The 22708-nt window shown below is 40.0% G+C and overlaps 1 protein-coding gene and 1 long non-coding RNA gene across 2 annotated transcripts in view; one reads left to right on the top strand and one right to left on the bottom strand.

The window, feature by feature from the left end:
- Positions 1-22708, top strand: part of LOC139445947 (uncharacterized) — a 126945-nt gene that overhangs the window by 70236 nt on the left and 34001 nt on the right. The window lies entirely within an intron of this gene.
- LOC139445853 (uncharacterized) lies at positions 19960-21359 on the bottom strand. The gene is made up of 3 exons (XR_011651887.1): positions 21257-21359; positions 20662-20752; positions 19960-20158 (listed from the first exon to the last, which is right to left on the bottom strand). It is a non-coding gene; the product is annotated as an uncharacterized lncRNA (long non-coding RNA).

Here is a 22708-nt window from a genome sequence, read left to right as displayed (position 1 = left end):
GCAATTGGGATCGATTACATGCTTCAACCAAGTCAGTGAACCTGACCGAATCGACACAGGCACCAACTATGATGAATAGTTTTTAAATAAGACATTGTTTTATCACAATAATGTGACACAACATTATCTGGAACAAAGTTTAATCTTGATGGTGTCAAATTGTCTGACCACGACGTACATGCTGCATGTTTCGAAGGAGAATTACGGTCATTTCATCAACGACGGCTAATGAAGCCCCTCACCCTGGCCAGCCATTGCTTCCATCAAATTGAGTGGACATCAGTCCCTGCTGATGACCGATGGCCATGACAATGCTTGATTGAATGAATTTTGTACAGTCCTACCTAAGTGAGATGAACTTACTGTCAAATTAATAGATGAAACATGTATGATTCTGATGATGTCACACTATTGTTCTTGTTGATTCTGAGCCAGGAATTCATTGGCCATTCTGAATGTGCATTTTGACAAGTGAAACTTGCTGCTGTAGGTCACTGTGTGATTGGAATCCTTAAGTTGGTGATCAAGTAAGAAAACGTACAACTTGATAACAATGTAAGAATCAACGAAACGTCAACCCGTGAAGATCAGTGTTAGAATAGGTCTTCAGCAACCCATACTTGCCGTAAGAGTTGACTATGTTTGTCGTAAGAGGCGACTGATCGGGTGGTCAGACTGGCTGAAGCATGTCACTGTATCCCAATTACTTAGATCTATGCTCATGATGTCCAACACTGGATTGTCTGGTCCAGACTCAATTATTTTACCGACCGCCGTCATATAGCTGAAAGATTGCTGAGTGCAGCGTTAAACATCAAACAAACATTGAAACGTCGCTATATGCAATAAACCAGAAGTTGTTATCCATGAAGTTGTATGTTTTCTAACTTAAGGTCATTATGCAAAATTAAGGAGAAATTATGGTTAAAGCCAGAGAAATCAGTCTGTTGATTCCCCAGTAGAATCAACAGATTCGAGTGATTTCTTCATCACACAACATTGACGAGAAGTGTGTTTTTTTTCTGCTTACTGTATAACGCTGCCCTAAATCAGTTTTTTTACTGTATCATTTCTACTGTGTTTTTAGAATTTCACAATTATACCATGTTGAAAAAAACTTTCAACAACATGTCATAACAAAAACAGAATTATTTTAAAGTAAGTAATTCAGTTCCAAGTTACTAAGATTGTACTATTAGAAAGCTATGGTTGGGATCTGGGGTTAGAATATGTCTGCAGGACCCATTGTTTGTCGCAAGACCCGACCAAAATAATTGGTTGATTTCAGTGTATGGCCTGCCTAAATGTGCATATTGTATCCAACAGAGTTATCTGTTCATGGTATCAACCACTGGTCCGCCCAGAGAGTGGAAGGTGGATAGCTTGTCTGCATACCCCGATGCTCAGAATATTAATGAATGTCAGTTCCAAACTCAATTATTTACAGTCTGCTCTCTTATAGCTGGAATACTGCTGAATGCCTTGTAAACAACAAACATCTGGAATACTGAGGATTGCAATATGATACAAAACAATCACTCACTCACTCACTCACTCACTCACTCACTCAGACCTGTGAAGATCCGGGGTAGAATAGGTCTTCAGCAACCAATGCTTCCCGTAAAAAGCGCAAGGGATTGGGTCGATTCGGTCAGGCTCGCTGACTTGGTTGAATCATGTCATCGATCCCAATAGCATGGATCGATGCTTATGTTGTCAATCACTGGATTGTCTGGTCTAGACTCTATTATTTACAGACCACTGGAATATAGCTGGAATATTAAACAAAAAACAAACAAAACAAACACTCGCTCACCTACAAAGAAGAGGATGAAAACATCTGTATGACATCCAAGTACCCCAAGGAATGTCATACCACCTTTTGTTCTGACAAATCCAGGATGAACATCACCAGATCTGTCCATCTGTGGTATTAATATCAGCACTGGGCAAGGCCCACCTGGTCTGGTAGGGCTATACACGGACATGCAGCTATAAGCCATCTAAGGCAGTGTTCCTGTGACAATTAGCTGTTCCACTACATTAGAATGTCCACTCTAATCTTCTCAGGGCCAAGTATGATTAATCATATTGAAAATGGTCCAGAATGAAGCCTAATTATGGTGGGATCATGGTCTGCCTCAGGAAGACCAAGAACGTCCATGGGGCAAGCATGGTTTCAGGACAAATCTGAACAGACTGGATTTTTGTGTGTTTAGACAGGACATGCCTTGCAATACATTGATTATAGAAAATGGGAATATGATTGAACGTTTGTGTTGGCTTTTATGCCCTTTAATGATTTTTGACATATGTTCCATCTCCACTGTCAAGAACTGTGTTGGGAATCTGTGGCAGAATCGGTTCACAGTAACACGTTTGTCGTAAGGGTTTGTGATGAGGCAGAGGTGGTGGTGACTTGGGTGATTGTGTCATTGTTCCCTGATAGGTTGTTAATTCTAACTATCTAGACTATTTTCCGTCATATTGTAATAACGGTGGAGGGGGGTGCATGGGTGGCCTAGTTGTCTAAGGCGCCGCGATTCGATGTGCAGAGTTGCATCCTTTGGGCATGCCAGAAACCTATGATTGTGGGTTCGAATCCTGGTTTGCCCCTATGATGTTATAGGTTTGTCAGCACCATACCCATGCTCGTGGATTTTACCGAAGTGGTAAACGTACGTCTGAGACCTGCATCACTTCAGGCTTTCCTCCAACATTAAGGTGACACGCCGTGATATAACTGGAATACTGTTAAAAGCGTTGTTAAACCCAACTCACTCACTCACTCACTCACTCACTCACTCACTCACTCACTCACTCACTCACTCACTCACTCACCCTCACTCACCCTCACTCACTCACTTAGAACCCTGGGAAGTCATATTCTGGGAAGAATATTCACAAAATATGTACAAAATGAATTTGGTATTTAATTGCAAACAATTAGGAACACTTAAAAAATTATCCACATTTTGTAAAATTATAATGCTGCTATTTAACCCTATCAATATCTCGTAACTGAACCCTGTCCTGTATCTTTATGTACTGAAGCCACTGCTCGGTAAATCTGTTATATTGTGTATATTTGTATATAGTGATGTATATATAGATGTATCAGTGCTGTACTAATGATAGCGGGTGGTCTGGTAGCCTAGTGGTTAAAGCGTTCGCTCGTCACGCCGAAGACCCAGCTTCGAATCCCGACATGGGTACAATGTGTGAAGCCCATTTCTGGTGTCCCCCGCCGTGATATTGCTGGAATATTGCTGAAAGCGGCGTAAAACCAAGCTCGCTCACTCACTCACTCACTCACTCACTCACTCTAATAATAGCAGCCTGAGTGTAATATAATTCAGTTCAGTTCAGGGATAAGATCTGGTTGCCAGAATCCGTGATTTGCTTGATTTCGTGTCATCAGATCCCAATTGCATGGATTGATGGTCAAGACTTGAATATTTACAGACTGTCCTCATTTAGGAGGAATGTTGCTGAGTGTTGCATTAAACAGCAAACAAACTGACAAACCAACCAAAAGTCTCGATTGACAGTCAAGAAATTGTCGAGTTGGGAACATGTTTATTAATCCAGGGATGCTATTCTCAGGACTGATGCATCACAGACTTATAGCTTGAAGGCTTCCATTGTGGTGAGGAACTGGAAGATGACTATACTCTTCTGTACCATGAGATGGCAAACTGGATTACAGTTTTCATTGTCCCGATGAACACGTCATTGTCACAGTTGTGAGTGAGTTGGGAATTATGCCTCTTTCAACAATATTCCAGCTATCTCAAAACAGGAGACACCGGAAATGGGCTTCACACGTTGTCACCATGTGAGGAATTGAACCTGGGTCTTTGGGTCTGGTGAGCAAATGCTTTAACCACTAGGCTACCCCCCTGCCCCTGTTTTTAGAGAGCATTGTAATCTACTAATTATGTTAGCTTTCTGGGAGACAGTATTTCTGGAGGGTTCCAGTGTATACAGGTGAGGTGAAATTGGGTTTAATGTCATGTTCAAGATTCTTGCGTTTATATCACTGTCTGTCTGTAAAATTTCCTTAGTTTTTTGTTTGTTAGATAAGTAGGTCAATAAGTTTAGTCAGCACTATTTCCTGTGGTTTTTTCCGGTGTTAAACTTCCATAAAAAGTCAAGGAATTTGTCAAGAAAAATCAATACAAAGACAAAAGAAATTCACAAAAACCTTGTGCACAGTCCTCCCTTTCGTTCAGCGGAAAATATGGCATTATAGCCAGGGTAGCATTATAACGAGGGAGGTGAAAACTAGACCTTACTAACAGGATACTTGATCAAATGATAAGCAAGACATATCTATTCAATGCAAGCTATTTTATTATAGACCTGCATCATATGCTAACACTGGGGTCAAATGTGGCCGATTTGATTTTTTAAGTCTTTGACGTAAGTCTGCCAAAGCCAGCTGATAATTGTGTTAGTGTGTCAATCAGGTATGAACGCTCCTCCAAAGCCCTCGTTTGTGGATTGGCTTGAGCCATCACCTCCATGATGTAGTGTTAGCACAGAGACGTTGATGGAAGGTGAAATGAGGTGAAATTGGGTTTAACGTTGTGTCTAAGATTATTGCACTTATATAGCGACGTGTGTGTGTGTCTGTGTGTGTGTGTGTCTGTGTCTGTCTGCTTGTACTAGTCCGAACTAATGATAATTTATAGTCCTAGCCCACTGAGATAGCATGCCACAGTTTAACATGAATACCCCACTAAGACACAGTATACTGACTCCGAGCCGACCAGTCCTTGTTTTAGCCCCTTCATGCCGAGCGCCAGACAGGGTAAAAACAGGTACCATCTTTTAACATCTTTTGGTATGACGCGGCCGGGGATTGAACCCTGGACCTTCAGCTCTCCGGGTGGATGCTCTACCTCTAGACCACGGTCCATTGATGGAGGGGCCAGAGTTATTACATCGACTTCTTTGGATGCACTTTATTGTCAATACAGTCTAAGAGAGGATTCAGCTGGAGTCTAAGGTACTGGGACTTGTATTATTGGGTTATACAAGCATCAAGGGATGCAAGGTTTCTTGATGTAGGGCCAGGAAATGAATCTTAACATGTGACAACTGCTCAGGGATTAGACTCCCTGTGTGAGGAGTATCTTTGAGAAACAACTCAGATCAGTGCAATTAGTTTGTTGATTTAGAAGAGGGAATTATCTTCAAAAGATTAACTACGTTGCCATTTTTTAGGGTAAAAACTTATTTTTCAAAATGGCATTATAACCAGAGAATTGGATCGTTTGGTCAGAGAAACATTGGCATTATAACCAGAGAATTGGAACGTTTGGTCAGAGAAACAATGGCATTTTAACCAGAGAATTTGAACGTTTGGTCTGAGAAACATTGGCGTTGGCATTCTAAACAGAGAATTGGAACGTATGATCTGAAAGACATTGGCATTATAACCAGAGAATTGGAACGTTTGGTCAGAGAAACATTGGCATTATAACCAGGGAATTGGAACGTTTGGTCAGAGAAACAATGGCATTATAACCAGAGAATTGGAACATTTGGTCTGAGAAACATTGGCATTATAACCAGAGAATTTGAACGTTTGGTCAGAGAAACAATGGCATTATTACCAGAGAATTGGAACATTTGGTCAGAGAAACATTGGCATTGGCATTATTAACAGAGAAATAGAACATTTGGTCTGAGAAACATTGGCATTGGCATTATAAACAGAGAATTGGAACGTATGATCTGAAAAACATTGGCATTGGCATCATAAACAGAGAATTGGAACGTTAGGTCTGAGAAACATTGGCAATGGCATTATTACCAGAGAATTGGAACATTTGGTCTGAGAAACATTGGCATTGGCATTATAAACAGAGAATTGGAACATTTGGTCAAAGAAACATTGGCATTATATCCATAGAATTTGAATGTTTGGTCTGAGAAACATTGGCATTGGCGTTATAACCAGGGTGTAGGGCTTGGACAAGTCCAAATTTACTACCCAGGTACCCAACCCACTATTACCCTACCATACCCGGGTACCTGCTGTAGGTCTTAAGAGATAGGTACAAAATGTCCGATTGGGACTAGTTTGACCGTAGTCGTGGAAACACATATAGAACGAGCTGGTCATACATACACTAAATTCGGCTGAAGCTTTAACTTTAATCAAACATAGTCAGAAGGAATATACGTGCATTGTCAGAAAGAAATGAGAACATTAGTGACTTGTAGTGAAGCCATGAAGTTCTAGATAACTTTTGTCATTAAACAATATCACGTGACTAACCATGGGTCCGGGTAGTCCTGTGGTTACATGGGTCCTCCTCAGTACCCGTCCGACCCGAGTACCTGAGTTACCCGTCCCAGCCCTACCAGGGTGGACTGTATAATTAGGAAATTTTGCTCTGCTGAAATCCGTTCTGAGAAAATGGCATAATAACAAGGACAGTACTGTAACAATATTGTTAAAGGCGAAATAAGGAGTGATGCAGGAGAATTGCCTCCTGGTGGGGAAATATGGAGGTTAAGAGAAGTTGAGGTCCATTTAGATGCTAAACACCTGATGCAGCTCTTAAGCTTGCTGTTCTATGAGACCAGCATCAAATTGACCTATTTTGACTCTGAGGCAATGCTTTTATACCACGTCAGGATGTGAATGATGTCACGAATAAAGAAACTGTTTCTTAAGTGTGTAATTTGGGTTGTGTTAGAACCTGTTTATGAGCCTTATAAGAGTAGGTTGTGGGCTGTTTGGGGTGGGATGACGTTTGATGTAGCTTGTGTCAAACAGTCTTTAATGTTGTCTTACAAGCTTCAAACATCCATGTCGTTTTTGTCCATTCAGAAAATGTAAAATGCGAAAAAGTATTTTTTGCCCTCTTCGAAATAGATACTGCTGGAAGTAGCTGTGTGATGCTATTAGAACCTCAGTGGCTACAGAGCAGCTTCTGTGTCAGGTAGTACTTTTGTCAGCTTAGGGATTGTTCAAGACTCTCATCCTGTCTGTCAAGGAAGATGGTATGATCTTGTATCACATTGTTCAGCACCATGTTTGTGATCTGCCCTGAATTAGTACTTGCATTTTCACAATCACTATTGGAATAAGGGACAGATCTTCTGGTGTGTGTGTGTGTGTGCGTGCGTACGTGCGTGCGTGTGTGTGTGTTGTCGGTAGTGATAGAGCTGCTATACACATCAAGTAGTTGAATGATGCAGCATGGATGGAGGTTCATGATGTCGACCACTTGTTTGTTTGGTCTAGTGCCTACATTGAGAATATGTAGTGACAGAGCTGCTATACACATCAAGCAGTTGGTTGATTACGAGTTCTGTATCCTGACCTTGACCTCCCAAAGGATGTTAATGGTATTCATGACTTATTCATCCAGAATACAAACACCTCCAGCTTTACAGTAGAATCTTGATAATGGCCCTTCCATTTAGTTAGGGCTCGATCTTTGACTGTCACAGAAATCTATGAATATGAATGCCTCTGAGGCATTGACTGTCTCAATAATCCCCACATTATCCACAACTAATCCATCAGGTCCAGGCTCTGTCATGATGTTACGGTGAGGAGAGGTGAAATGGGGTTTAACGTTGCGTCCAAGATTATTGCACTTATATAGTGACGTGCATGTACATGTGTGTGTTTGTGTGTCTGCTTGTACTAGTCAGGACTGATGCCGATTTATAGTGCTAGCTCACTGAGATACCATGCCGCAGTTAAACATGAATACCTCACTCAGACACAGTATACTGACTCCGAGCCGACCAGTCCTTGTTTTAGCCCCTTTATGCCGAGCGCCAGACAGGGTAACAACAAGTACCATCTTTTAACGTCTTTTGGTATGCCGAGGTCGGGGATCGAACCCTGGACCTTCCGCTTTCCGGGCGGACGCTCTACCACTAGACCACGGAGGCTGTCTCATGATGTTACGTCCATCACAGGGCAGTGTTAGTGACAGCAAGGTCTGCTTCACATAGGGTTTTGCAGACACAAGTTGGCAGAGTCCTAAACGTTTGCCAAGTTGTGTTTTCACATGAGTGACTGAGTATGGTTTCATGCCGCTGTTAGCAATATTCCAGCAATATCACTGCAAGGGACACCAGCTTCACACATTGTGCCCATGTGGGGAATCGAACCTGGGTCTTCAGCGTGACGTTTTCACATGTCAAATATCTGCTGTTGTTACATGGTCCCTTTTCACTTCTCTCAAAAGTTGACGCCATTTTGTAGACGTAAGTAAATATCATGTGATATCTACGCAGAAACTGATTGGTTGTAATGAACCAATGTTTGAGTTTGAAACATGTTGTGTTGGGCAAAATATTAGCGATAAGAGACCCATATTTTTAAATTGTTTGATAGGCATGCATTATTCAGAAGTTGAGGGATGACAAAGAACTGACCTTTGTTGTCCATAAATTGTCTATACTTTGTCACCAGTATTATTTCTCACCAATGCAATCAAGTCCCGTAAATCTGACATGGTTGGTTGCATATGATTATATCAGATTAACGAGTGAATGTTGGATAAATGAAGTTAAGTAGTATCAACGTTCGTGATCGAAAATAAGACAACTACACGATAGATGACGATACAAACGCATTGTAATAAAAATGAAAAACGAAAAATGAAATATTCATGTGTTCTTATCATGCAACCTCTAAAACTCAACATAAAACTATGGTTGCGGTCTGTATGACTGATTCAAAATACTTTAAAAAGAATGGTCTTTAAAGGTAGTCACCAGTTTGAAACTAGTGCCGCAAATCTCAAGAAAACTGCTCTGTTAGTGGCTAATGTTGACTTCCTGTTTGTAATTTCATTGGTCGGTCAAACTTCTCGAAAGGTAATTAATTCTAATGGGATGTCCTCAGCAGGAGCAAGAGCTGAGGTAATCTGAGCATGTGATTATTCCTATTTCGTTTATTTAAATCATTAATTGTATACTGCTAAGCAAGTTTATCTCTGATCTGTTGTAATATGCAGCTACCAGCTGACCCGTCTCGCATCACGGGGAGGTGTGCTCGCGGGCAGATGACCACGGAGTACGCTGATCACTGTCAGATTAGAGAGACTTAATTAATGAGTGATTTCAGTAATTTGTTGCAAATTAGATGTGTTGGAGTGCGAGACTGTTGGATTACAGGTCTAAATAGCATTGATTTAATTGGTTCCCCTCATTAGTGTCGGATAAAGCGGATTATTGGATTAACGAGTGTCGGAGTAATGAGACTTTGACTTTAGTTTGTCAAACTTCACTTCACAAACTAGTTTGCAAACAATTACATACCCCTGGCGTACCATCAACTCATCAAAGACCCCATTCCTTTTGTTTATATTAGTGGCTTCTTTCTTTGTTTATGTCACTGACTTCACCGATGATTGTCGTTACTACCCTTGTGTGTACATAACAGGCTTCTCCACTCCAGTAAAACTACATCTGATATCTACTCTACTGTATAAACATTGCCTCCTACCTGTATATATACTTGTCAACCATACTCTGTACCTCACTTGCTTGATAACGGTGTTTTATTTCTTGCCCGTGAAGAGATTACCCGTTTAATAAACATACAGTTGTATTACACATTGTGCAATACCCAAACTCATGCTTATGTACTCTCGGAACACGTTTCACGAACAAATATTGAAAGCTCTCAACATCCCTTGGCTTATTCAACGACATTGCATCTGCAGTTCATAGATCACTGAAAGGAGCTTATGCACACTCGATGACCCCAGCAACCTTGTTGCTAGGCTGACGTCACATGGCATTGTTTCGCAGACGGATCTTGCAACAAAATTCCACAAATTACGTCATCGGGTATTGTGACGTTATTGTAAACTTTGAGGTGCAAGACCTGTTCCACAAGGCAATCGTATTGAGCGCAACAACAGTCGTTGGTCAAAGTTAAAGTATGCTAGTTGCGATAGTCTTAGCCCTACGATAATTTTGTGAATTCTAAAGGTGGACCGTTGTATGGTATTAAATTCATATGTTTCAACTTTTGACGTGTTTGAAGTATTATTCTGTTATACTCAATTGGACTATGCCGTGGATCATGTAGGTATCAGCCTATTCACACTCAACAGTATTATTCTAAAAACGTTTTAAATGGCAAGTAATAAATAAAATACTAAACTCGCTCCTGTGTAAAACTAATTTTATGAAACTCGTGAATAGCTTTCGCTTGTTAGATACCACAACTATTCACTCGTTTCATAAAATTGGTATTACATGGGAGCTTGTTTAGTATTCTATATATAACCTACACTGAAACGCTCTTAATTGTGATAAAGAAGTTTTTCATCCATAAATTCTTATCCTTACTTAGTACTCCAACTTCTAAATGCCTATCAAAGAAGTTAAGTTTGCAAACTGTTTTCGCAATATTCAGAGACACATTCATATGTTTATCAGCATAGACTGGCAAGCCTTTTCTTTTGTCCTGTGAATTAAGCCACATTAAAACCCTTGTCACTGACTCTTGCAGGTTGACAGTAACCATGTGTGTTTTTATTGTAGCCCACTGGGACATCATTTTTGCATTATTGAATCATGGATCTGCCATCCTTTAATATATTCAGCAATAATGGAAATAAATGGGTGAAAAATAGCTCCTATATATTCCTGCAGCCATGTCAAACTCACATAATTATCATGAGAATACACGGTAGTTTCAAAACAGTTGTCAGTAACACACATACCATGATCAATTGGACGTCTGTGTTTTGCCAAGACGACAATGCTTATTCTGTGCAGTAATGATAAAGAGTTCTGTCCCTGTCATTGATACATGGACTTAGCCCAAATAACTCCCTTCGTCTCCAGAGAAAAGATGACATGTCTGGACCAGGGGTCCGGAAACCGTCATATGCGCCGGACATGTCCGATTGGGAATCTCAAATGACCGGTTTAAAATATTGCTTACCGGACATTTTAAAAAGTATTGTCCGAACATTCTTAAATTTTGACCGGACATGATCAACAGTTAGGACTGAGCAGTTTCTGTCTGCAGTTGCAACACAATGAAGATTATCTACACTGACAAGCTTTGTTTGTTTTGATTGCTGTAAATACATCGTACCTACATGATAGTCCAATCGGTCAATCATTGTAATAGGCAATAAACTGAGTTGACACTGATTAATCAAGGATTAATTACTGAGAACATCTTTTTAATTTGCGTGAAAGGTGTTTACAACTGTACATAAATACCTTGCATCATCGATGTACCTCATTATCCTCACAATGCTACAATACGTAACCTCAGACAAAAAGCGAAAGCGTGAAAACAGCCAGTCGACCGATGCAGATCAGTCAAGCGGATCTGCCAAACCCTCAAAGTCTAGACGATCATTTTGTAAGTCGTGGCTAACGACTTTCACTTGGTTGACATACAATGAAGATTTGCAGATTTTATTGTTTTCAGTAGCTAGTCGTATATTGAATCTTGATTGACCGCCATTTTGCTTTCTCGGACGATTGATATCAATTTTTTTATGGTCTATAATTAAGTACAGATGAAAAAAGTATTCAAATAACTATTGCTTTCAACGATATTTTAGTATTTGTGATTAAATTATCTGTCTTGTTTTAAAAAAATCTTTAGTTTAAAAAAAAACTTTTCCAATGCGGTCACGTGATAACCAAATATGGGATAATAGTCTCGATCCAAATGTTACAACGCGTACACTTGAGCAGACTTATGAATATAACTCATGAATATTAATTAGACCGTTTACTACGTTCACAGATCGTAATTATAACAGAAACAAACGTATGTTTTCCAAGTATATCTAAATTGATATTATTTGTTATTAATTGTCCGGTGAATTAAACAATTTAAATTGAAACAATTCATAATTCATCATATTATGAATACGTAAACTTGTAATGTGTGTCAAAAGTCGTACTAAAATACGCTATTTGAAGGGGGCGTGGCCTAAATGCAAATGTCCGATTGGGATTTTAAATTTTCCGGACCCCTGGTCTGGACCAGACTAGATTATACAGACTTCCTTCATATAGCTGGAATATTGCTGAGTGCGGTGTGGAACAACAAACAAAGAAACAAAATTATTTTGGTTGTCTCATTTTTGGTTACAAATAATGATGTATTGGGGAAAGACTAAATTTATTTGTAATACGGCATTAAAAGTAATTTCAAACTAGACAGACGAACAGAACTTCTGCAGTCACAGAGGTATACAATGTCGCGTCGTGTAGACAGTGTCACTGATACATGCAGAAATCAATAAGGAGATGAAAGAAATTCATAAAGCCTTGGGTCAGACATTTGCTGTGATAAATATTACAAAGATGTCTTCACCGGAACATACAGAAATTCTGTGCACTCTCTATATCCACAGTGCTATGCAATGTCACACAGTCCGTGACAGGCACGTACAGAAATTCTGCAGACCTGTTACATCCACATTGATATACAATGTCAAGGCAGTGTCACCGGAACATACAGAAATTCTGCAGACCCCCATCAAATATAGTGGTATGCAATGGCACATGTTCAAGACAGCATCAGGGGGGCAGGCACGAGTGGTCCAGTCGTCTAAGGTGCCGCAAGTCGCTGTGCAGAGTTGCGTCCCTTGGGCACATCAGAAACCCATAATTGTAGGTTCGAATCCCAGTTCACCTCGATTATGTCTCTAGGTTTGTCTGCACCATACCATGCTCGTGATTTCACTGAAGTGGCAAACGTCTCAGACCTGCATCACTTCGGGCTTTCCTCCCTCATTAAGCTGACACGCCGTGATGTAACTGGAATAATGTTAAAAGTGGCATTAAACCCAACTCACTCACTCACTCAATCAGGGTCACCGCAACATACAGAAATTCTGTGCACCCCCTACATCTACACTGGTATGCGATGTTGCATCGTCAAGACCGTCAGTTTCGCCGACAGACAGATCGTGTTAGAGGTTTGGTTATATCTCGCATTGAACCAATATGTTCAAGGACATGTACCGCAACTTTCATCTTTATCAGAAATCAGATGTCTGGGATGAGTTAGAAATATGAAAAATAAATATGTACTCTGGAGAAATCATCAGGAACCATCCATATCCCCTGAAGAAGTCTGTGATGATTTCAGTTTGTCCCTCCCATTCTCAGCGCCAACAAGCATATTCTTTCCATATAAACCCATATGGTACAGTCTAATGACCAGGAACTCCACAGCTCAGTACACAAGGGGTCTTAGACTAGGGGTTGGTTTGTTGGCTCTCCATATAGGAAGAGAGTTGTGGTAAGTGGAGTGTGATGGCGGATGCCGTGTCTCCTTCGCTAAATTGATTGGGCAGAGTGATGGGCAATTTCCCTTTGGCTACCAAGGAGAGATATGTTCAGCCTCGTTTGACACACTGTCAAAAACAAGCATGGCAGAACGTATTTCCTGGGGGTGAAAGTATAAATGTGTAGCTATTCATCACGGAGAAGTAGTTTCTATTGCCATGTTCCATGAAGCGGTCTTTGAAATTAATATGTAAGTTGTTACATGCTTGTCTGTGACTCTTTGATTTTTTTAACTGGCTTCCACAGGAGATGCTTTGGCAGGATCAAGCAAGCTCTCTTTGGGGATATCCTAATTTATAGCTAAAATGGATAGAATTATCATTAATCCGCCCGCAAGTTAACAGAAATGAGCTGGCCACTGTAACTTGATAATGCCCTTATATTGCTTGACGACGGGCCATTATCAAGCCCGCTGTTAGGTAACGTCATAGGGTAGAGAAAATGACGTCACGTATTAAAGTGATGTCATCTGGTTTGTTCTATGACGTTTCCACATTTGTAAAATGTGGTCAGTGACATTCGTGTTGATTGCAGTAAATGTTTCAAAACCGATGTTGTTGTTTCTTCTTATTTGATTACAAATTCCATCCATTTTAGCTATAATTACGGTAACACTCTTTTTCAGGGCATTATCATTTGCAGAAGCCCTCGGTCATTTCAACTGCCCTCCTTCGTCGGGCAGTTAATGGAAGACCTCAGGCTTCTGCAAATGATAACGCCCTGAAAAATAGCGTTACCTTTATAGTAGTTGCATCACAATTTTTGGACCATTGTGAGATCATCGGTTATATGACATCACAATCAAACGACATCACTAATCTTTCTGCTATCATAGCTGGTCGTTTCTACTTTTTACTCTCAAGACACTGGCTATTACTGTATAGAACAGTGCTCCCACTGGCTTTTGACCAGGACTGGCAACTCTAAAAATTACCAGTCCCCACTAATATCTGTCAGTCACAACTTTCAACAAATAAAAAAATGTATGGAAATAAACTGGTTTTAATTCTTTCAACCTCATGTTCAATGCAATGACGTCATCGCTGAAGTAACTTAGTTAGATCTACACATCATTCACACAGTTCAGTCACAATTTTTTCTTCTGATTTTTAATATTTTGAGACTAAGTCGCTACAAGTATATATTTAACCTCAAAGCAAAATGTTAATTCCTTGCACTAAAAATAGACAAGTGGAAATCCTGAAGGAAACTACAAGCTGACTACATTTGAAAATTATATGAACATCGCTGATGTTTTGTTCATCAACAACGATTTATAAGGTACTTTATTTGCCGGTCCACAGGGACTGGCAGTCACATGAATTACCGGTCCAAGCCTAATTTAGCAGGTAAAAAACTGGTAATTACCGGTACAAACCAGAAAAGTTGGAAAGATGATTTTGGATGATAAATAGAATCTTTCCAGGTAATATTAGCACTCAGTAATAAATTTTAAAAAACTCCTTCGTAAGCCCGAGGTTTTTAACCATTTATCAACTAATGTTCATATATTTGATATCAAAAGACACTCGGGCGATATTCTCTATTTATCATTTGTCATTTACATGGTTGATAAATACAAAAACCTTTTTTCACCTGATCTCCATGAAAAGTGATGGCAGTGCTAGTTTTCATGTTTTTTTAATTTGACATTGAGTATTTTGTTCATGATCATATAATCTGTCTAGCCTTGATTTTATATAACAACTCTTGTTTTGCTTCATGTAAATATGATCTGACTGTTGACATATTTTTTACCTTGTGCTGAAAAGCAACACAGACTATTTGTTTGCTTTGAAGTGTTTTGTTGTTGTTGCTGTTGTTGTGGTATTCAAACAGTGAGTGAGTGAGTGAGTTTGGTTTAACGCCGCTTTTAACAGTATTCCAGTTATATCGCGGCGTGTCAGCTTAATGTGGGAGGAAAGCCCGAAGATGCAGGTCTCAGACGTTTTCCACTTCGGTGAAACCCACGAGCACGGGTATGGTGCTGACAAACCAAGAAACATAATTGGGGCGAACTGGGATTCGAACCTACAATCATAGGTTTCTGATGTGCCCAAGGGACGGAACTCTGCACAGCGACTTGCGGCACCTTAGACAACTGGACCACTCGTGCAGGCCCCCCTGATGCTGTCTTGAACATGTCTCTGGGGTAGAATAGGTCTTCAAAACCCATACTTGCCGTAAAAGGTGACTATGCTTGTCGTAAGAGGCGACTAACGGAATTGGGTGGTCGGGCTCTCTGACTTGGTTGATGCATGTCATCTATCCCAATTGCGTGGATCGATGCTCATGATGTCAATCATTGGATTGTCCGGTCCAAACTCGATGATTTGCAGACAGCCGTCATATTGCTGGAATATTGCTGAGTGCAGCGTTAAACAACAAACAAACAAAGTATCACACAGAGGGGGTTGCTGAATATGTTTGAGTACGCTCTATACCTAGGAAAATATTAAAAATTTACATGCTATGTTTGACCATATTCTCATGGATAAAAGTCATGTGGTGCAAGCTGATTTATACTGACAGGTTGTGTTTGGGTGACAGAATAATTCAGCAATTTGTTTTTAGAAAAAACATTTAACTCACTGTAGTTGTAAGGTGTGCATAGTGTTTTGTGTTCTGTCAAAAGGGGGCGAGTTTGAACAGTATTTCGTTCATGTCATGGTGTGTCAGCTTAATGTGGGCAGAAAGTGTGCAGGTCTTAAACATATACCTCCTTGTGCTTAATGAAAATATCTTTACCAGGGTGGATTTGGGATTTGATATGATTAGATGGGTAATCTAATGTAGACATTTGGTAGCACTCACTCACTCACTCACTCACTCACTCACTCACTCACTCAGACCAGTGAAGATCGGGGTTAGAATAGGTCTTCAGCAACCAATGCTTGCTGTAAAAAGAAACTAAAGGGATTTGGTGGTCAGGCTGACTGACTTGGTTGATGGGTGTCATCGTATCCCAATCGCGTGGATCAATGCTTATGTTGTCAATCATGGGATTGTCTGGTCCAGACTCTATTATTTACAGACTGCTGTCACTCACTCACTCACTCTCTCACTCTCTCACTCACTCACTCACCCACCCACCCAATAATCTTGCACTCACTCACTCACTCACTCACTCACTCACCCAGTAATCTTGCACTCACTCACTCTTGCACTCACTCACTCACTCACTCACTCACCCACCCACCCACCCAGTAATCTTGCACTCACTCACTCACTCTCACTCACTCACCCAGTAATCTTGCACTCACTCACTCTTGCACTCACTCACTCACTCACTCACCCACCCAGTAATCTTGCACTCACTCACTCACTCTCTCACTCACTCACCCACCCAGTAATCTTGCACTCACTCACGCACTCACTCACTCACTCACTCACTCACTCACTCACTCACTCACCCACCCACTCATCCACCCACCACCTACCCAGTAATCTTGCTTATATCCTGTATGAACACCTTTCATCCCCATTCTCCACCAGGTAGTCAGTATAAATGACATGTTCACCACACTGCTAAACACCCTATCAGATACCCATAATGACCTTCACTCAGGCCAGCATCATTTACCAACCCTCCCAGGGACGCAGAGTGGGCTGGAACCGTTTAATCCCCTCATGGGAGGCTTGCAACATTTCATGAAGCCACCATTACAGGAGGAAATGACCAATTTGGTTGCCGTGACCGGGAAGACGTCATTTAGTAACGGAAGATGAAGTCATTTTTCTTTATTATTTCCTTGATGACCTATTGTTGGTCAGTGTTGCTTGTCTACTGAGTCAGATGAATTAGATTGTCTAACTGATTGGGAGTATATGTTTAGATGTATTCAGAACCCTGTTAATTTAGGCATGTGGGTAGGCTAGTGGTTAATACATTGGTTTCATTCCCAGAATGAGTACATGTGGACCCAATTCTTGCCATCCAACATCAAGATGTGGTCGTCTTCCATAGGCAAAGGAGTTAAGGGACTATGAAAGTCCAGTTTCCACCCTTGCCGACTAGGCTGGAATTTCCAGGCTCGATCGTAGCACCACCAGTGCCTCTTACGAGTTATGTCCCTTCTATGTCCCTTTTATTGACCAATCAGATTCCATCTCTCATATCACTTGCATTTGCTTCAAACAAAATGGTACATCCACTGATCCAGTCAAGACGATCTATCACTAATCAAGATCTGTAATGTAATCAAATCATTTCAGTACTTTGATTAAAAATTTGAAAAGATTTGCAAAATATCTGTTGAGGCCCATTTGGTGGTACGCATGCTTTGCAAATCTGCAGTTGATCTAAATAAACACGTTGAAATCCATGAATTGGATATCTAGTTCATTACACAATTTTGATTTGACTATGCATAGACTCGTTAGTCCAGCCAAAGTGTAACTCCATAATTCCAGCCTAGTTCACCAAGGGTGGAAACTGGACTTTTTAGTCAGTTAACGCCCTTGCCTGGGGAAGATGAGATGTAGTTGGAATATTGCTAAGTGATGAAAACTGACTAACACACATTTTAGGTGTTAAAACTACAGTCCAAATGGATTGAGGTTTAAATATTCAGATTTCATCTTGACCAGAAAGACTTAAGAATTAAGAATTTGAATATGAATTAAGAATATGTTCCTAATAAGCAGATCCGGGGTAGAATAGGTCTTCAGCAACCCATGCTTGTTGTAAAAGGCGACTATGCTTGTCATTAGAGGCGACTAACGGGATCGGGTGGTCAGGCTCGCTGACTTGGTTGATGCATGTCATCGTATCCCAATTGCGTGGATCAATGCTCATGATGTCAATCACTGGATTGTCTGGTCCAGACACGATTATTTACAGATCGCGATCATATAACGGGAATATTGTTGAGTATGACGTTAAACAACAAACAGACAAACAAAATTCCTAATAAGTTGTATTTGTCAAGAACAGGTAGTCAGACACAAGGACTTGCTCATGCTTTGTCAGTGTTTTTTTTAGATCTGGGTTCAATTATTTACAGGCCATCATGATATGCCTCTCTAAGACTTTGCCTCTAAACTCTAAAACCACCAACCTGACTGACTAGAACTGATAATTAATTTGTCTGTGACCCTTTAACATCTGGTTAACTGATGGCCAGTGCCTGACCTTGGGTGAAGGAACAGACAGGGTCACCCATCTTGTTACAAACCGGCCATTATTTCCCCCATGACCAAGGTTGAAGCCACCATACACACCAAATAATGGTAGTGCTGTAAGGCATCGGTAATTGGTGCTGTATAAGCAGTCTTGCAGGAGAATTGTTGCCCCACCATTATGAATACCACAGCATGTTGGTGATACTCGTTTAACGTATCACCTCTCCCATCTCATTGACTCACCATCAAGTTGTACAGTTCACCAACATCATCCAACTGCCCAGTTACCCTTACAAAAAAAAAAGGCCAGAAAAGATGCATCCGAGACCGCCTTAATCATTCCCCGCAAGGCACATTTTTACCTTCTCCACAGGGTCTTAAGGAAGTCTCTAGATATTCCCAGCAAATGTCTCCACACCATCTCGGCAAACTACTCCAACTTGCAGCTTGCTGAGAAGTATCCAAGACTTCCTCACAGTACCTACTGAAGTAGTCTCCGATACTTCCTCAGAATTAACCTTATATGGCTAATTAAATATGCTTTGAACCATCTCGGCAAACCCACTTAGGAAGTCCCTGATTATTCTCCACAAACGTGTGTGACATAATCAAAGATGTTTCTAATGCATCCCCACAACACTTGCAAGGAAGTCTCCGAAGCATCTTCGCAAACCTATCAGGGGTAATTAAATATGCTTTGAACCATCCCGGGAAACCTTCTAAGAAAGTCCCCGAATAGTCTCCACAAACTATTATTAGGTAATCAAAGATGTTTCTGAAGCATCCCAGCAAAACTTGCAAGGAAGTCTCCGAAGCATCTTCGCAAACCTATCAGGGGTAATTAAATATGCTTTGAACCATCCCGGGAAACCTTCTTAGGAAGTCCCCGAATAGTCTCCACAAACTATTATTAGGTAATCAAAGATGTTTCTGAAGCATCCCAGCAAAACTTGCAAGGAAGTCTCCGAAGCATCTTTGCAAACCTATCAGGGGTAATTAAATATGCTTTGAACCATCCCGGGAAACCTTCTTAGGAAGTCCCCGAATAGTCTCCACAAACTATTATTAGGTAATCAAAGATGTTTCCGAAGCATCCCAGCAAAACTTGCAAGGAAGTCTCCGAAGCATCTTCGCTAACCTATCAGGGGTAATTAAATATGCTTTGAACCATCCCGGGAAACCTTCTGAGGAAGTCCCTGGTAAGTCCCCACAAACTTGTGTTATGCAATCAAAGATGCTTCTGAAGCATCCCCATAACACTTGCAAGGAAGTCTCTGAAGTGTCTTCACAAACCTGTCATGGGTAATTTAACATGCTTTAAACCATCCCGGCAAAGTTCTAAGGAAGTCTCCATAACAAAGATGTTTCAGAGACATTTTACCTTTCCATCATTTTCAGTAATACAAAAGATGTGCTTACATCATAATCTAGTCTTTCAACAGCATCCCAGAAGTGTCTGTGAAACATCCTTGCCAAACCTGTACTGTCAAAAATGAGATAACGAAGTTGTATAGTATTCTCTTTATTTGGAGTAATAACAGCAATAACAAGTAGCCAGAGGTGGACATCATCAACAGAAGATATCATTATATGGTAGCCATCATATGAAAGTGGAAGTCATCATATGAAAGTGGAAGTCATCATATGAAAGTGGAAGTCATCCTCGTCCTGGCAGGGGTCGTCATGGAAGCTGTCCTTCAAGAGGCTGAAATGGGATCAAATGTTATTGTATATCAGTGACATAAATGAGTGAGTGAGTATGGTTTTACGCCGCTTTTGCGCAATGTTCCAGCAATATCACGGCGGGGGACACCAGAAATGGGCTTCACACAATGTACCCATGTCGGGAATTGAACCCGGGTCTTTGGCGTGACGAACCATCTTTAACCACTAGGCTACCAGACAGCCCCAATCAGTGCCATAAACAAATTACTTTATGTCAGACGTCATGGAGTGAGTGAGTGAGTATGGTTTTACGCAGCTTTTAGCAATATTCCAGCAATATCATGGCGGGGGACACCAGATATGAGCTTCACACATTGTACCCATGTCGGGAATCGAACCCGGGTCTTCGGCGTGACGAGCGAACGCTTTAACCACTAAGCTACCCGACCGCCCCCAGACGTCAAGGAGACTCATTAAAAACTATTACAAAAATTACTTTTTGGGGGCTACAAAATTACTGATGTTATGGTCAAAGAAACAAACCATGGCTCATTCACTTGAAGGCATTCCTAAGCGTGCAGATCTTCTTGCTCACCACAAAGTTCCAGTTGTTTTTTCTTTGCCGGTTTCAGAACTGATGAAAAAAATAACATGTTACACTGGATGATAAATCAAAGCTTCATAATTCATGATACAGTAAAAATAAATTGCAAACAAGATAAGAGCATTAAAATTGCACTCAGGTGAAATGGTTCCAGTCCAAATGTATGATGACTTGAAAGTTACAAAACTTACCACTTGTACCAAAACTAGATTTTAAATGATGTCAATTAGTTAACATCTTGTGATTAGATATTAACTTAATATTGATATGTCCATGTAAGTTGACCAAAGCATTACACATTCAAATGTCAGTGTGTTCTAGAAAAATGTAAAAAATGGTTTTGACATTTACAAGTACTCATATTGGCTCAAAAGTTAAACACAGGAAGGATATTTAGATTGTAAAACCTATTGATTCCTTACTATGATTCTGATATTAAATTATAAAAATTAAACCTTTAGTTTCATAACTTTTTTAGTTACAGTTCCATTAACCTGAAATGAAATTTACCTGACACTTAACAAAGATACTGACCTTCGAGTACCACATCGGTGTCGGTAGCATCGTAAAAACACCAAGTTGCTGGCCACCAGGCAGCAACTGGCTTCTTTTCCTTGATCCCTTCTCATGAAACAGGCACATCCGCAGGAGTTCACGTCTTCCTATGAAGTATCGTTCCTTTTTTGTCTTCAAAAATCACCACAAGGAAGGGGGCTGAAAAATCAAGTTGCATTCATTAATAACCTAAAACTAAAAGGCGGGTATTGCTGGTCACAAAACAAAGTTCACACAGGCAACTTTGCCAAAATTTCAACAACCTGGTGCCAGTCCAAAACGTAATTCAGGATCTATACCACGATGGCGATGGAGCATGTCGACGGGGAAAACGATAAGTCCACAACATTTACTGGGAACATATATCTATTTCAAACAAACGTTACAAAACATGAGTTTCCCTTACTTACGAGTTCTTAAAAAAATATCAACCAACATCCTCGTTATAAAACAGCAGGTTACAAAATGGCGGCGATTTCCGTACTAATTACCATACAACAATGGACATTTGTTTGTAAAAAAAACTAAGTTTTAATTTCAAATACAACTTAAGATAAATAGAGTTTAACATAATACAAATATATAATTTGTTATCTATTAATTCAATAATTTTATGAACTTATAACTACAGTCTGCGATCATATTTCACATTTCAGTGACCAGATACATAATTTGTTTTGAAGAAATACTTTTTTATCTCAGTCCCACATCGGTGCTCTCCGTAAATTTAACGGAGAACCACGATGTGATCGAAACATAAAATCTGAAAGGCCTGCGCAATATTACCAAATTACATCTGCGCCTATTATTTTTCATAAATAGTCCCAAATTAGATCAGTTTGAGGTTCCAAATTAGAACATAAATTTACGATTTATAAATTGAGCTTGAAAAAAGATTTCTCTTTCAGCGAATGCTAAAACTAAGTTCAATATCTAAGTGAGAATTGGTTTGGATCGGGGGTAGTTTCGGTGGATTATTTAGCATAATTGTTATGGAGACAATATAGAGGGCTATATTTTAAAAATATATTTATGTAACACAAACAGATCTAAAGTGTACCTACCGTTTGTTCAGGAACATACGTTGTCATCCTTGCTGAACTCAGAGTCGGCGTAGATTCTATCTCGATGAAGGTTTGGTGACTTTCTTTTTCAGTTTTTGCTTCTCTTTCAAATTATTATTTTTTATCGATAGATTAAAATATTATTCACTAGATCTATTTCCCGCAATGTTATTGAAAATTGAATTCTCCGACACACACTTTGACAATGGGTCCACATCGAACAAGTCAAAGAGCAAAATGAAAACGTGTCAATCAAATCTTTAGATTATATTTTACAAAGTAATAAATGAAATCAACAAAATTATTTATCTGTCTAAAAGTTGTCAAACTTAGATATAAGTTATCATTTCCATCTTTTCGTGCGATC

The sequence above is a fragment of the Haliotis cracherodii genome, unplaced genomic scaffold, assembly GCF_022045235.1.
Source record: "Haliotis cracherodii isolate W230 unplaced genomic scaffold, xgHalCrac1.p SCAF_6, whole genome shotgun sequence".
NCBI lineage: Eukaryota > Metazoa > Mollusca > Gastropoda > Lepetellida > Haliotidae > Haliotis > Haliotis cracherodii.
The sequence above is the reverse complement of the archived record's forward strand: the minus strand, read 5'-3'. Positions and strand labels throughout refer to the sequence as shown.